This window comes from Meles meles, chromosome 15, assembly GCF_922984935.1.
Source record: "Meles meles chromosome 15, mMelMel3.1 paternal haplotype, whole genome shotgun sequence".
Taxonomy (NCBI): Eukaryota; Metazoa; Chordata; class Mammalia; order Carnivora; family Mustelidae; genus Meles; species Meles meles.
The window spans coordinates 26,569,932-26,587,811 of record NC_060080.1 but is presented as its reverse complement, the minus strand read 5'-3'; the positions used below and the strand labels follow the sequence as shown (position 1 = coordinate 26,587,811).

At 41.4% G+C, this 17,880-nt stretch overlaps 1 protein-coding gene across 4 annotated transcripts in view; it reads right to left on the bottom strand.

Moving 5' to 3' along the window:
• Positions 1-17,880, bottom strand: part of LTBP1 (latent transforming growth factor beta binding protein 1) — a 402,027-nt gene that overhangs the window by 264,464 nt on the left and 119,683 nt on the right. The window lies entirely within an intron of this gene.

The window sequence follows — 17,880 nt, the reverse complement described above, 5'->3', positions numbered from 1 at the left end:
AAGGTCAACCATCAAGCCACCCAAAACAGCACCACACAGTATCTCATCAAAATCAGGAACGGTCCTGAATAAAGTCAGCCTGTTTGACTGACTCTAACTAGAGCTGGTGAATGAGTGCTTCTGTGGGACAAGGCATCCATGAGAAACAAAAGGAGAGGCTGGGATGAAGAGTGTTTCCCTCTTAGCCAGTCAATGGTGGACCTCGATCCACCATTCTAAAACTGAGAGTTGCAGGAGAGCCTAGGAAAATCCACCCTGGGCCTGAGTTTTCCCAGACACAATTCCTTGGAAAGGCATTCCCTCTATCACTAGACTAATGACTTAAATTACTAAAAGCCTAAGTAAGGCTTAATGCTGTAAACACTTTTGTTTTGATGATGTAAGTGTTGGTTTGAACTTTAAGCATGTTTGGTTGGGATCGAGTAGAAAGTGTAACAGCTGGCCACATCCGGTGATGAATGATAAGAACCACACGTCTACTCCATCAGCCTCGCACAAACGGGAAGCCCTTCTTCTCATCTCCGGAGCAGCTCACTCCCCAGCTATGCTGTCATCCTGTCCTGATGCTGCTGGCACCTGCTGGCGGAAGTACTCCTGTTCGCAAGAGGACAGCATTCCAGTTCTGACCACTGCCAGGTCGGATGGACACAGGGCGGGGCAGGAGGGAGGCGGGGAGGGGCGTGTGCCTGCTGGTCGAGGTCCTCCCTTTTCTCCCCTCAGAATCAAGGAAGTGAGAGGCACCACGAAATGAGCTAAAAGCTTGTGTATGGGCTCCTTTTCCCTACACCTACCTGGAAAGTAATGAACAAACAAGGAAGACAGGCGTACCTGGTCTCGGACCTTGAGTGACGACTCTCAGCCAGCATGGACTTAGGGAAATGAGCCACTGTAGTGGTACTTATGTCTGACTAGAGTAGAAACATTAGCCAAGTCGCAAACACAGCGCAGATACGGAGCTACACCTGAATGGCACTTCTTCCTCCATCGCCTTTCCTTTCCCCCAATGCAGGAGTGTCAACACGCAGGAACAGACTGAGGCCACTGTGCACAACAGCCCCACAAAGAAAGAAGCAAAGCCACGGAGGACGGCACCACCTGGGGCAAACGGAGGAAGCTGTGCCATCGCTCATTTCACAAAGACCCGATTCGCATTCTCTTCTCTCTTCCTCCCTTCACGGCTGCCCTCCACTATTCCCTCTAATGTCATCATTCAGTTACATCCACTCCGGAACACCTCTTTAACTCCTACAAATACATATCCTCTTCAACTCTTCTCTTTTGCCCAAGTATTTCAGGAATAATCTCTCTCCTTTCATTTCAATTGGATTTTCTCCATTCTTCCCTCCTCCCGGGGCCGGGGGGTGGGGAGACTTGACTATCACTAGTGAGCATAAGGTCTGTCAGAGCATTACAATTTTTTTTTTAAGAGAACTAAAATTTTGAGAAAATTAAGTTAAAAATGAAAACTGTAGGACCTCTGGTTCAAAATGGGGGTTTCTTGTTTTGTTTTGCTTTCGATACCTAAAATGTCTCACCTTCCTCCAAAGATGCCCTTAAAATTATAAGGAATAAAAAAAGATTTAAATCCAGAGTTGACCTTTGGCTGTTACACAATAGTACAGCCACGCAAGTCATTAAAATATGGAAATATTCTGTTCTAATAAACAGCTGCTATCCCAAGGCCCTTAGTGCCCCTCCCTCCTCCCAGCACTGGGCCTCCCAGAACATACAGCCCTTCAATCCTGTAAAGGAGTTAACACTTGGCCGAGCTGGATCTCTAGGTCCCTGTTCCAGCATGGCTTTGGATTCGTCAATACCTGTGCCACAAAGGGGAGTGAACATGGGTTCATTGTACCCATTAATAAACACACGAGATATTTCAACAAATCTGTAAGATTCAAACTGGATTGAGAAATGCTCACTGTACTAGCAGCCAGGAGGAAGCCACATGGCCTGAAAAATATCTTCCTAATTTCTTTTCGTTCAACCTGCAGTAAGAAGTCCATTTTACTTAGAGATCCAATCCGTGTAAATACATATAGGCCTGTGTTTTTATTTAACTAAAATAAGTATTATAAAACATGATTTACCGGGGTGCCTGGGTGGCTCAGTGGATTAAGCCGCTGCCTTCGGCTCAGGTCATGATCTCGGGGTCCTGGGATCGAGCCCCGCATCGGGCTCTCTGCTCCGCGGGGAGCCTGCTTCCTCCTCTCTCTCTGCCTGCCTCTCTGCTTACTTATGATCTCTCTCTCTGTCAAATCAATAAAATAAAATCTTTAAAAAAAAAACAAAAAAAAACAAAACAAAAAAAACCATGATTTACCCTTAGCATGTGTAGGACACTTTGAGATTTTGTCCGCTCATCTGTTTTTTTAAGTGACAGTCCTGAACCGCTACATTGACTTCATGACTTCATGACTCCCTAATGGGTTGCAACCAGTAGGCAGAAGGGCACTAGTCAAGAATCACTCTGTGAGGGAACAGGCACAAAGGAGACAATCTTCTCAGGGAAACACAGAGGAGTTTTGGACCTGAAACCAAGTAAAGCAAAGGGTAATGATAAAAAAAAAAAAAAAAGTAGAGCTGAACACTGGTGTCTTAAATAAAAATCTTTATATAAAGGCAGTTATCCTCCCCAACTCTAGCAAACAGAACATCCAGAAGTCAGACTTCTACCCTTCTGAGGGGGAAAAATGCATACTCTTTTCTAAAAGAATGGAACTATGTTGTATAAACCACAAAACCTACTTCTCCCCACTCCCAGAGCAAGGCCTTCTCATTCTGGATTCTGGGTTCCTCTAGCTCAAAGGCTGGTCTCCCATTTACCCCCGGAAAAGATGCATGCCAGGAAATCAGGAAGACAGGGAGTTGCAGGAGAATGATCCTCGGGGGGAAAAGGAGTCACAAGACAACTGCAATGCTGGAGACCTTGACTATATGGTATAAAATGCAACCACTGGAAAGAAAAATGGAGAATACATTCAAACGTGATACTAGGAACACTCTTCTTCAAGGAGCATACATGAGAGCGAACCACAACACACAGAGAGAAACCCCAGCGCTGAGTGGCACACCCATGGACAAAATATTGCAAATGCTGTAACTGTCAGGAACAACCGGGTTCCCAACTCTGGTGATATTAATGTACAGAGTTAGCCAGAGAAGGTTAGAAGATTCTAGAAAAAGAGGAGAAGGCCGGAAGGCAAGACTGGGATGGCCACTGCCCTCACCTTATGAAATGCAAAGTCATAAGATAAGATGCGTGACCTTGAGAGATGATGTTGACAAGAAAAAAACAGAGGCACAATCGGCTCTTGGGGTGTACACAGGCTACGAAAATGAAAATGATTTTGAGAGAAAGGGTAGGGAGTGCGAGGTGAGGTAAATGAGCTAAATCTTCACTTTCTGTGGCAAGAAGTGTTTAGACAGCATCTAAAAGGAATACATGAGGAAATGGCTGGATGGAGACAAACCACCCGAAGGACCAACAGGACTTGAGGTTTAAAGGCAGGACAGCTGAGGGCAAGAGGAAAAGGACTCAGGTGACAATGAAGGTTTCAAGCCTAGCTGACTGGACAGTTACTTTTGTTCAAGGCCAAGGGGAAAAGAAACAGCAAAGAAGCATGCTGAGTTACAGCAGGCAGAAGAAAGGGTCAGTTTGTGAGGACAATAATTATGTTCGAGACAGAACACGGAGCAAGTCTCCGAGGGGCAATTAGGGAAAGCCTCCAAGTGATGTTCTAAGAGAAGCCAACTTCTTCAAAGGCAAAAATGTTTCCAAAAAAAAGAACACAGAGCCACATGGTCTGGAGGACATTCACACTTAAGGGTAAGGACATAGAGAGAAAATGGGGGGGGGGGGGGGAATTAAGAGATAAACAAGAAATAATGTGGGTCCCGAAAGAATAAGTGGAAGAAAGTTCCTAGGAGGAAAGGAGAGAGCATCACCTGCCAACTGCAGCAGAAAAAGCAAGGAATGAAATGAGGGAAGGTCATGCCTGGGTTGGGAGGTCACTGGTACCATCCACAGTGTGTTTTCAGTAGTGACAGGAGTGTGGCTGCAACAGGCCATACACTTGATAGGCGGCGTGCTGTGACACATGGACAAGACAGACAAGGAAAAAGAGGCTGGAGCTTAAGGGCAGCGCTGGCCATCTGAAGACCTGAGTCCGTGGAAACCTCTGTCTCTTTATAAGCAGAGGGGAAACAATCGCATACCATTTCTTTCCTTAAAAGAAAGGATTAGTCACACACTGTTTACACTGCTGCCTTCAGAGTGGCAATTTTTGGCACACGTACTGACTAAACTTTTCCATATTTCTACTAGATTCATTATTTGACCTGTGGAATGGGTGGGAGGATCTGGCAAAACACAAGCCCCTTTCCACTTAAGAGCTTTGGACCTCACAGAAGGAAACCCCCAACAGGCCATAAAATGTTTCCCACAGAAGTCCAGTCTAACGCGATCCAAACCTTTCCCCTATGTGTAGTGTACTCGGGTTTATAATCCAGACTAAGAGAAACCAGAAGGGGAAGAAAACAGAGCTGGAGGAGGCCACGAAGAGTCACGTCCAGACTCTCAGGGCCAGTTTCTGCCGACAAAACTCAAGGGATCCTAGGTGCCCTGCATGGGTTCCAAGTTGTTGAGAAGCATGGGTACATACTACTCAAGGGAGAGGCGGTACACTCAAGCACACAAGATGCCAGCTATGGTGTGGTGGAGTTCTCGAGGCTGAGATGCACAGAGGGAAGGACCAAGAAAAAACATACAGCTAAGAAGAGGTCATAGGACAGCATAACACACATGTGAAGGGAGACTAATTTTTGTGGTGAGCCCATTCATACCGAATTATCTTTCAGACCAAGAAAAGGATTAGGAGGTAAAAGACTGCTGATGATGAGATCAAAGGGCAGCACAGACAGACAGATTGCCAGTAAAAGGATAAGGCAGAGCCAGAGTCTGCCAGAACACACACAGTGGAAGTACAATGAAACAGGGAAACACAAAGTCTGGAGAACAGAAGGCAAGAGAAGAGAATATGAGGGGCACCTGGGTGGCTCAGTGGGTTAAGCCTCTGCCTTCAGCTCACGTCATGATCTCAGGGTCCTGGGATCGAGCCCCACATCAGGCTCTCTGCTCAGCGGGGAGCCTGCTTCCTCCTCTCTCTCTGCCTGCCTCTCTGCTTACTTGTGATCTCTCTCTGTCAAATAAATAAATCTTAAAAAAAAAAAAAAAGAAGAAGAGAATATGAAACAGCTAAGTGTAGGGGATAGACCAGTAGGGGACTGAGGAAATGAAATGAAAGAAGGTAGATATTGCGGGGGGTGGGGGTGGGGGAGGGAATGCTTGGAAATGTAGTAAACTGTGGTGGTTATCATTAATAAACATGGAAAACAGAACCAAGTACTTTGGGGACCAATGGTCTTTGGCAAGTCGTTCTTTCCTGGGAGTGATTCTGCCCCCAGGGGCATGTGGCAATATCAGAGACATTTTCCAATGTGATGATTCCGAAGTGAGGGGCTCAATCTCATGGGGAGGAGCCAGGGAGCTACTGAACAGTCCTCTAGTGTACAGGACAGTCCTCCACGAGAAGGAATTATCTGGCCCCAAATATCAGTAGTGCCAAAGCTGAAAAACCCTGTTGTCAACACATGCTACTATCACCAAACAATTTTAAGAGACATGAGTAAAGAGCAAATGGCCTGTGGTGATGGCCATGAAAAGCTCTACAGGAGATAAAAATCTGCACAACCTCCTATTATTTTGTAAGCCCTATGAGGCCAGGGATGTAGCCTTGGTCTCACGTTGCCTGACTGGCAACCTGGAAGAGGGGGCTGGCCTGTCACTGAAAATGGCATGGAATAGCAATTTTAAAAAAATCATTTACTAGAATTCCTTGCAGGAACAGTACAACCTAGAATTGGAAAGAACTTTTTGTTAAAATGCTTAGAAAGGGAAGGGAGCGCACCGTGAAGAGACGGTGAGAAAAGAGTTGCCATGCTGCCTTCTAAGATGGGTGAGTCCAATCAACCACACGTGTTTAGTTATGCCAAGAAGGTCACACGTGTTCAGGGCTTGGAGTGACCTGTCAGGGTAACAGACAAGGCTGAGAGCTGCACCTACAATTTCCCACATCTGCCCTTTCTTCAAATGTTCCTCCATATCTTCTCTAAAGAAATGTCTAACTTGTGGTGTCTCACAACTGGCCGCCGAGCAGGAACCCGTGTCTCCACAGAGCCTTGGTTAGGAGGCACTCTTTCGAACATGACCGCTACAAGAAAACATCCCAGGAATTCTCAACCCATCTAATCCCAAGTTCCTAGAAGAGGGGGAAAAGATAATCAAAGAGCTGTAATGAAGAGGAAACTTTAAGAAGCAAGGGGAAAAAGACTTCCTCTTGGAAAGTTTAATGAAATAATCCCAGCACTTTGGAAATAAAAAATGAAGTTGGCTGAAATCAAGTGCTTGGGGGGAAAAAAAAGGAAATGGTCTAAACAACTCAATTAAAAGCCAGAGCTTGTCAGACTGGCTAGAAAGCAAGACCCAACTACACAGCTGCCTACAACAAACCCACTTTAACTATTATGACAGACATGTTAAAAGCAAAAGATTGAGAAAAGATTACACATGTTCACATGAATCAGAACAAAGCTGGAGTGGCTAGGACTATGTTAATAACAGGCGGAGTAGATTTCAGAGCAAAGAATATTACTAAGGATAAAAAGGATCATTTCATAAGGATAAATGGTCAATTTATCAAGAGGACACAAGAATCCTAAACAGCTGTGCACTTGATAACAGAGCTTCCAAGTATGTGAAGTAAAAGCTGTTTAAAAAAAAAAAAAAAAAGCCATGATGGGGCGCCTGGGTGGCTCAGTTATTGGGTGTCTACCTTCAGCTCAGGTCATGATCCCAGGACCGTGGGATCAAGCCTCATATCGGGCTCCCTGCTCCGTGGGGAGCCTGCTTCTCCCTCTCCCTCCCACTCTCCCTCCCTCCCATTCCCCCTCCCTCCCACTCCCCCTGCTTGTGTTCCTTCCCTCTCTATGTCTCTCTCTGCCAAATAAATAAATAAAATCTTAAAAAAAAAAAAAAAGCCATGAGAAACAGATAATTTTGTTGTTTTAGTTCCTGTTTCAATACCCATTTAAAAACTGACAGAACAAGTACATTGGAAAATCAGTAAGGATATAAAAGACTTAATGCTATCAACCAACTTAACCTAATTGACATTCATAGAACACCCCACCCAACAACAGCTAAACAAATGTTTTTCAAAATGCATGCAGAGTATTTACCAAGATAGACCATAATTTCAGCATATAAAAAGTGTCAGTAATTTTTAAAGGACTTGAGTCATATAAACTATGTTCTCTGGCCATCATGAAATTAAATCAGAAATCATAACAGAGAGATCTCTGGAAAATCTTCTAAATATTTGTAAACTGAAAACTAAACTAAATTTGTGAACTTCAAAGCAACCAAAATCCACAGGACTAGAACAGTCATAAAATTTGCATGGAACTACAGAAGACAACGAATAGCCAAAGCAACTTTGAAAAAGAAAAGCAAGGTTGGAGGCATCCCAATTCTGGACTTACGTAAGTTGTATCACAAAGCTGTAGCGATCAAGACAGCATGGTACTGGCACAAAAACAGACACCAAGATAATGGAACAGAATAGAAAACCCAGAAATAAACACACAGCTGCATGGTGAATTAATCTTTGGTAAAGTGGGAAAGAATATCCAATGGAAAAAAGAGTCTCCACACCTTCAACACATGGTGTTGGGAAAAGTGGATAGCAACAGGCAGAAGAATGAAACTGGACCACTTCCTTATACCATGCGCAAAAATAAATCCAAAATGGATGAAAGAGCTAAATGTGAGGCAGAAAACCATCAAAATCCTAAAGGAGAACATAGACAGTAACCTTTTTGACATCAGCCATAGCAACTTCTTACTAGACATGTCTCCTGAGGCAAAGGAAACAAAAACAAAAATAAACTACTGGAACTTCATCAAAATAAAAAACTTCTACACACCGAAGGAAACAATCAACAAACCTAAAAGGCAACCTAGTGAATGGGAGAAGATACTTGCAAATGACATATCAGATAAAAGGCTAGTATTCAAAATCTATAAAGAGTTTATTATCAAACTAAAAAATAATAATAATAATAATAATAATCCGGTTAAAAAATGGGCAGAAGACATGAACAGACATTTCTCCAAAGAAGACATACCAATGGCCAACAGACACATGAAAAAATGCTTAACATCACTGATCATCAAGGAAATATGTATCAAAACTACAATGAGATATCATCTCATGCCTATCAGAATGGCTCAAAATTAACAACACAAGAAACAACAGGTGTTGGTGAGGACACAGAGAAAGGGGAATCTATTACACTGTTGGTGGGAATGCAAACTGGCACAGCCACTTTGGAAATAGTATGGAGGTTCCTCAAAAAGTTAAAAATAGATCTACCCTAAGATCCAGCAATTGTACTACTAGGTATTTACCTAAAGAATACAAAAATAGTAATTCAAAGGCATACATGCACCCCAGTGTTTATAGATGGAAAGAGCCTAAATGGAATGTGTGTGTGTGTGTGTGTTTGTGTGTGTGTGTGTGTAGCCAAAGGAAAGAAAAGATCTTTTATAGTCATTTATAGACATAGACATAGATATAGATATATAGATATATAGATATATCCACAGAAAAGAATGAAATCTTGTCATTTGCAACAATTGGAATAGAGCTAGAGAGTATCATGTTAAGCAAAATCAGTCAGAAAAAGACCGATACCATATGGTTTCACTCATATGTGGAGTTTAAGAAATAAAACAACAGATCACAGAGGGAGAAAAGAGAGACAAACGAAGAAAAAGACTCTTAACTATGAGAACTGATGATTACTAGAGGGACAGTGGGTGGGGGCTGAGTGACACAGGTGACGGGGATGAAGGAAGGCACTGGCTGTGAACAGGTGTTCTACAGAAGTACCTAACTACTATATCAAACACCTGAAACCAATATTACACTGTATGTTAACTAACTGGATTTAAGTAAAAACCAAAAAAAAAAAAAAAAAAGATGAACAAGTCCTGGGAAATACACCACACAAACAGCATTGTGGTTATAATTAATATTACAATATTTATTAGTTTAACTTTCCTAAGAACATAGATTGCGAGTATTCTCACCACAATAACTTGTGAATAAATGTTAATTAGCTTGATTGTGTAATTATTTTACAATTACACATAGCAAGCCATCACATTTTAGACCTTAAATATGTACAATTTTTGTCAACTATAAAAAAACCCCAAAGGATCAGGGCACCTGGGTGGCTCAGTCGTTGGGCCTCTGCTCATGATCCCAGGCTCCCGGGATGGAGCCCCACATCAGGCTCCCTGCTGGGCAGGAGGCCTGCTTCTGCCTCCCTCTCCCACTCCCTGTGCTTCTGTTCTGCTCCCTCTCTGTCTCTCTCTCTCTCTCTCTCTCTGTCACATACACAAACAAAATCTTTAAAAAAAAAAAAAAAAGGATCAAAGAAGAAATCAAAAGAAAAACTCAAAATTACTTTGAATTCTGAAAAATGAAAACACAACCTATCTACATTTACGGGCTGCTGATAATCCACTATCAAGGAGCAAATGTGTAAGGCTAAGCACCTGTATTAGCAATGAAGGTCTCGGGGCGCCTGGGTGGCTCAGTGGGTTAAAGTCTCTGCCTTCGGCTCAGGTCATGATCCCAGAGTCCTGGGATCGAGCCCCGCATCGGGCTCTCTGCTCCGCAGGGAGGCTGCTTCCTCCTCTCTCTCTGCCTGCCTCTCTGCCTAGTTGTGATTTCTCTCTGTCAAATAAATAAAATACTAAAAAAAAAAAGAAAGAAATGAAGGTCTCAAATCAATGACCTCAGCTTCCACATAGACAAACTAGAAAAAAATGAAACCCAAAATGGAGAGGAAATGAAATAAAGGTCAGGGCAGAAATCGATGAAATAGAGAAACAGAGAAAAATCACTAAATGCAAAAGCTATCTGAGATCAGTGAAATTGATAAAACCACAGCTAGGCTGATTTAAAAAACAAGATGCAAATTCTCCCCACCAAAAATGGGAAGGGTGATATCACTTACATACCCAAAAGGTCTGATAGAATAATTTGAAGAAGCGCCATTAGCCAAGGAGGAAAAAATTTCAGCATTGGTAAGAAAAAGTGATGATCTGAAATAATTCATATGTGTTTAAATACATCCATTCAATCCATCCATCCATTTAAAAAAAATTCTAAGTAGGATACCTAGGTGGTTTAGTCGGTTAATACCTGACTCTTGATCTCAGAGTCATGAGTTGAAGCCCCAAGTTATTTAAAAAAAAAAAGACAAAAAATTCCTAACTCACCTTTGGAAAATGTTAGATAATCAACTCGTTTCAAAACTGATCCTTGAAAGGATAGAATCAAGCATAGTACACTGTCATGTGATGGGTATTTTTGTATGTCAACTTGAAGGATAATTTTGGATGAGATTAACACTTAAGTCTCTGTACCAGGTAAACAGAGGACCCTGCACAATGTGGGTCAGTTGAAGGCCTCCCTGGCTAACAGCAAACTCTTAGCAGCAGACTGTCTTTGAAATTTACCTGAACTACTAGTTCTCCACGTCTGCACCTGCTGGACTCACCACATAAGCCACTTCCCCATCAATAAATCTCTTTATACATACATACATACTTGCTGGTTCTGTTTCTCTGGAGAAGCCTAATATGCCCACTACTTCCCTATACAAACTGAACCCCAGCCAAATAATTGAGGAAAGAAAATGAAAAAGGAACAAGATTAAAACACCACGGCTGGCAAACCCTTATACAATGTAGGTGTTGATTACCAATGGCTGTTAACATCACCAAGAGAGACAACATGTTCTCCCTGATGGAAGAGAGGAGCCTACCTATGAAGAAGTCCAATCAAAAATCAAACTCGAATCTGACCAAGCCTCAAGATCTATACACATTTATAGGAAATTCGGTGGGGCAGAATACACGTGAGCGTCACAGGGGTACAGCCAACAAACTCTATAGTTTCTGCGAGAAACTTCCAGTAAAAAGAGGGGAGATTAAAAGACGGGAGAAACAGAACTCTATTGCAACAGATGAACACCGTTTCGATCTAGGAAGTACTTATGAAACACTTGGGGAAATTTAGATACCTGAAATTTTATCGATTTTATTTGTTTTGGGTAGGCTAACAGTCTTGCAGCTACTTATTAAGGGCCTGTATCTTTTACAGATACATGCTGAAACATTTATAGGTTGATTTCAAAATAATCAGAGGGAGGCAGAGAAGCAGATTGAGTATAAACAAAACAACTAACTTTTGAGTTGTTAAGCATGAAAACTGGTGCACGGATATTTAAGGTTTTTTAATACCATGTTCTCTGTTATTTTTGTGTTTAAACTAGTCTATGAGTTTACAAAATATAAGTATCCTACCACAATTACCTTTTGTGATTTTTTTTTTACCTGTATCAAATCACGTATTTACAGGTACTCTGAAAAGGAGATAGCAGTCTGTGAGTAAGATACCAATATTACTTATTCACAAAAAGAAAAAAGGACCAATAAACAGCAAGGGGGGGAAAAAGGATGAAACAGAAAATCCCCGCAATGCATGTCTTCTCTTTCCTTCTATTGTTAATTATCGAAGCTACATGCTAATGAGACTGATATCCTATCTACCAAGAATGAGGTAATTATTCAATGGCCCTGAAAAACCCAGAAGGCTAAAATAATCAAAACCTTGAAATAGATTAAGTTATTTAGCAAGTAACCATGGAAGGAAATACTATTAATAACTAAAGTCCTAAGTTTTGTCAAAAATGAGCTGCCACATTTGGTTACTTGGGACAATGTCCCTGAACACAAACTAAAAAGGAATTGTAGGCATCTATTTATCTGAACTAAGAAAGCCCAGAGGAAACCTAACTGAATACAATCCAAAAAAATTCCAAAATGTAAACAATAAGTCTTCTACTCTATTGGGGAACTGCCAACTGCAAGGCTTTTTAATCAAATTTTAGGAACCAAATCCTGACTCTATTACTTACTATGGGAAGGAAGGGGAGAATTACCTCAGTTTCCTTATTGTAATCGAAGAATAATATCCACCTCATAAAGTTAACATGAAGACAAACACAAAATGTGATTCCCCCCCCCCGATGTGTGGAAATACCTAGCACACCTAGCACAAAAAAATCTGATATGCCCACAAGGGTGTTTGATTCTTTCTTTCTCCTCCACCAGATAAAGAGGACCACACAAAAACACAATTTCACCGTTCTGGTTCTATTAGAGTTCATATTCAGAAATGACTCAAATGTATAGTTAAGAGGAAAGCAACATTTGTCTCAAAGTCTTATAAGTAACTTCAGACTTTTTTTTTTTTAAAAGACCATGAGTTCAGAATGTTCCCATTCAGCAACCTTAAGATGAGTTGGTCATACTGATACACTTACAAAGGAAAGCCCTCCATGCTTGTGCAGGAGTCAAGGGATCCAGTACCACAGCCGCTATGGAATACAGTTTGGCAGTTCCTCAAAAAAACTAAACACAGAATTACTGATGATCTGGCAATTCTACTGCCAGGTATGAACCCAAAACAGCTGAAGGCAAGGACTCAAAAAGATAAGTATACACCAATGTTCGTGGCAGCACCATTCATAATAGTCAAAAAGGTAGAAACAACCCAAGACATGCCCTTCACAGGCAAATGGATCAACAAATTGTGATGTACACATTCAATGGAACATGACCCAACTCTACAAAAGACTGAAGTCCTGACACATGCTATAATTTGGAAGGACCTGGAAAATGTTATGCCAAGTGAAATAAGGCAGATTAAAAAGGACAAATTTTGTACAATTCCACTTTATCAGGTACCTAAGAATAGGCAAATTTACAGACACAAAGTAGAATGAATGGAGATAAGGGATGAGAGTTTTGTTTAATAGGTACAAAGTTTCTAGTTTGGGGTGAGGAAAGTTTCAGAAACAGACGGTGGTGATGTGTGAATGTAATTAATGCTAATGAATTATACATGGAAATGGTTAAAATGGCAAATTTGTTATCTATATTGTACCACCATTGGGGGGAAAATTACATAATAAAGATCCCAGATCTATTAAAAAAAAAAAAAAAAAGGCACTACAGTCAGAGAGGAAGGGAGAAGGCAGGTTTCTAAGCCCCTGACCTCCAGCCTCCAGTGTTTCAGGCAATACAGCAATAACACTTGCTCATCTCAGCAAATTCTAAGCATGTTCTTGTCCCTTTTAGCCAACTTTTCATATGCCAATTCTACAGTAATGACCAGGAATATGGTTCCATCCCCTGTATTATCACTTCAGTCTTTTTCCTTCCTGCTTTCTGACACTCTTCACTTGAGTAGCCACTCCTTGAACCCACTGAGATTTCAGCACCAACAGCCCTAATGCCCTACATTCTCCAATGACCCTCTTCTTACAGCAGGGGAGGAATTAACATCCTGTTTGCCAGACATGGGAAATAACCTCTATCCACCTGCCCGGGAAGCTTTTCATACTTAACTGTGCTCATTCTCTCCAGATTCTTCCCCCCAGCACTGTTTTGGCATCATATTTACATGAATTTTTTAAGTCAACTCTCCATCATGGACCCTGGTGGCAGCAAGAAGAGACATTCATGGTTTTTGGTTTTGGATGCTAACTTCATACACTCCCTCTCATTACCTGTAAACCTGGAAAAATAGAACTGATAGTGGGAACACGTCAGGCAAAACTATTCTTTCACTATTTCCCCCTTCCCAATTACCAACATTTTCCTTACACTGAGCTCTCTGATGGGCATCTAGAGAGGGTCAAGGACAGATACAATGGGTACGAGGATCCTAGGGCGCACTTCTCCAAGGCAAGATCCTCACAGTGGGGGCGCCTGGGTGGCTCGGTGGGTTAAGGCCTCTGCCTTCAGCTCAGGTCATGATCTCAGGGTACTGGGATCGAGCCCCGCATCGGGCTCTCTGCTCAACATGGAGCCCGCTTCCCTTCCTCTCTCTCTGCCTGCCTCTCTATCTACTTGTGATCTCTGTCTGTCGAGTAAATGAATAAAATCTTAAAAAAAAAAAAAAAAAAAAGAGATCCTCACAGTGTTCAAGATGGCAGAAGGATCAGATTTGGTCAATTAAAATCATAATTCTGCCTGTACCACTGAACCTTTGAGCCAAGGGTCAGAGTCCTATCTCAGTTTCCTTATCCGTAAAACAGAGAGATCTATGAGAAAACCTCCCAAGTACCCCCCTCACCAGCTCTGAAATTCAGTTATAAACACATCAACAACCCTAACTCCAGTTAGGGAGTCCTCTAGTCATATTAAGAAATATTTCATGTGAGATGTATTTGTTTTTAATGTAGTATACATTTAGGTATCAGTTGAGTAGAAAGAGAATCTCTCAATGTTTTATTTCCTCACCCTGAAACTACATAAAAAAGAAAATTCTTTCGATTTTTAAGGTGAATGCAATAAACTCTGTTTTCCCCAAATGGCCTTGTTTTTTTTTTTTTTCTATTACAATTGCTGCTAAACTAGGTCACCTAAGTAATAAATATTGAAACCATTTAACCAAATTCAAACATCTGTTCCAATCCTCTTCTAGGGCTTGATCCAGCTGAAACAAAATACCCACTGCCCTACAGGACCTGCAAGATCCACACTGTTGGAAACACTGGGCTTTTTCCTAAAACCAATATACCTGGTGGAAAAAAATGTGGCTACTTCAATATGTCTGGAGAACAATGAGTACAGAAGTACATGAGGAACAGCAAAATCCAACCAAAGTAAATCAAGCCACACTGGATCCTCCTGTGCTAGAACTAAAGAACCCCTAAGCTTTGGCTGGCAGGTATCCAACTGAAGGCCTGGCGTGGTGGGCCTATTCAGAGAAGGAGATGAAGGCAGTCCTCTCCAGCTCCCATCCACTAGGAGAGCTTTGCTCTGAGCGTAGCCATCATGTGTTCCACTGGAATTTCTAAGCCAATAACTCAAATTTGACTTTGAGGAAAATTATACTGAGTTTAAGAAATAGAAGTGGTTTGGATATAAAAAGACACTTTTATAACAGTTATTAAATACAAGATGAGAGCGAGCATCTGCAGGGCACATAAAAAGTAAGGGTATTAGATACAGAGATCTCTTTTAAAGGAATGACAGAACTGGTAACCCGACAGGAACAAAATAAAACCTCATAGGAAAATGGACAAGGGATATGAATGGGCAATGTACTGAAGACTAAAGAAGACTAAATCTTTTTTTTTTTTTTTTAACTAGAAAGGGAGAGGTGGGAAGGGGCAGAAGGAGAGGAGAGACTCTTAAGCAGACTCCACTCCCAGTGCAGAGCCCGATGCAGGGCTTGGTCTCACAATCCTGAGATCATAACCTGAGCCAAAATCAAGAGTCGGACCTTAACTGACTCACCCAGGTGCTCTGAAGAGTAAATCTAAAACGTTGTGGCATCCCAACCACACCAGTGATACAAACTTCAATCGCTTCTGATATTTACTTTGCTCGTTTTTTCAAATTACCAAAATTTGGCGGGGGGGGGGGGAGGGGGGAGACAACTCCTGCTGACAGGAATATAAAGCAGGAAGAGCATTACTGGTGGAAACAGGAATTTTAACAGAATTTAGAAATCAATCTAGAAAAACCTAAATTCAAAATGAACATAGCCACTGACCTAGTAATCACAGCCTATGATTCACTCAAAAGAAATTAAAACCTAGAATGTAAGCATATATTCAACATGTTTACTGAATCACTGTTTATAATAGCAAAGAAAAAAAATACTGGAAACAAACTGACCATTAGTTGAAGAATCATCTAATTAATCAGAACATTGGTAATGTGGAATATTATAACCATTAAAAGGAATTCTATTCATGTTATGGAAGAGTTTCTATGATCTCTTTTAAGTGAGAAGATCATGATTCAGAAACATTTATGTATTATGCCCCTATGGTTTATTAAACAATTAAAAAAAACACACGTGACTATATGGGCATAAGAAATACAGAAGACTGTCCTCCAATTGTTATTAGTTCTTTGTGGAAGGGAAGGGGTACTGTTAAAGAGGGCATAAGTTTTAACATCAAAACCCCATCAGGTTTTGATCACCTAGTTACTTATAGATTCTACAGAATTATGAATCTGTAGATTCTATAGACATATAGATTAGCTCTGGCTCTTGCTCCCACTAGGACTAGGTTATCAGCACTTTCCTCTCCCTTCCTACTCTCTCAGAGTCAGCAAGTTAAAAAAAAAAAAAAAAAGTAACCCCCAATCAGGGCCCCTGGGTGGCTCAGTCCATTAAGCATCTAACTTTTGGTTTCAGCTCAGGTCATGATCTCAAGGTTGTGACATTGAGCCCCGTGTTGGGCTCCCGGCTGGGTGCAGAGTCTTCTTGAGTTTCTTTCCCTTTTCTTCTTCCTGCCCCTCTGCACACACCCCCACCCCAGCTTGTGCACACACACACACTCTCTCTCTCAAGTAAATAGATAAAAATCTTAAAAAAAAAAAAAAGTAACTCTCAGGAGTTAAATATTTTTAAGTCTTTAAATTCCAGTTCATCCCCATAAACATAATATTAGTTTCATGTGTACAAAATAGGAATTCAACACTTCCTCACAACACCTGGTGCTCACCACAAGTGTAATTCAACAGATCAATGAAACCAGGAGCTAGTTCTTTGAAAAAATTAAAATTTATTTTAATCTGCTCCTGCAATTAGCTCCTGTCCTTTTAATATGTGATCAATCTATACCCACTATCACCACCTCCTTCTCTTTCTTAATCTAACTTTCATATTATCTTCTAAATGCCTGTTCTCGGACAATCCTGAGAGCATGATCCTGTGAATACACGCCACTATTTAAAAACTCTGAGGGGAAAGATACAGATGTAGTGAAAAGAAGAGCCATCCGTACCCCAATGTTTATTGCAGCAATGGCCACGATCGCCAAACTGTGGAAAGATCCAAGAGGCCCTTCAACAGACGAATGGATAAGGAAGATGTGGTACATATACACGATGGAGTATTATGCCTCCATCAGAAAGGATGAATACCCAACTTTTGTAGCAACATGGACGGGACTGGAAGAGATTATGCTGAGAGAAATAAGTCAAGCAGAGAGAGTCAAGTATCATATGGTCTCACTTATTTGTGGAGCATAACAAAGAACACGATAGACATGGCGAGATGGAGAGGACAGGGAGTTGAGGGAAACTGAAAGGGGAGATGAACCATGAGAGACTATGGACTCTGAAAAACAACCAGAGGGTTTTGAAGGGGCGGGGGGGGGGGAGGGGAGGTTGAGGAATCAGGTGGTGGGTAATAGGGAGGGCACGTACTGCATGGAGCACTGGGTGTGGTGCAAAAACAATGAACACTGTTATGCTGAAAATAAAGAAAAAAAAAAAAAAAAAAACTCTGAGGGGAGCCTGGGTGGCTCAGTGGGTTAAAGCCTCTGCCTTCGGCTCAGGTCATGATTTCAGTGGTCCTGGGATCAAGCTCCACATCGGGCTCTCTGCTTAGCAGGGAGCCTGCATCCCCCTCTCTCTCTGCCTGCCTCTCTGCCTACTTGTGATCTCTGTCAAATAAATAAATAAAATCTTAAAAAAAAAAACTCTGAAAACTAAAAGAACCATAAAATTGCCATTGATTACTCTCTCATCATTGTAAGAATAAGCTTCACAGATCTCACTACCTTTGAAATCTCTACAGCACTCTACACCCTGTGATATATACAAAAATGTAAGACTTTAACATCTACTTATATAATAAATCTCCA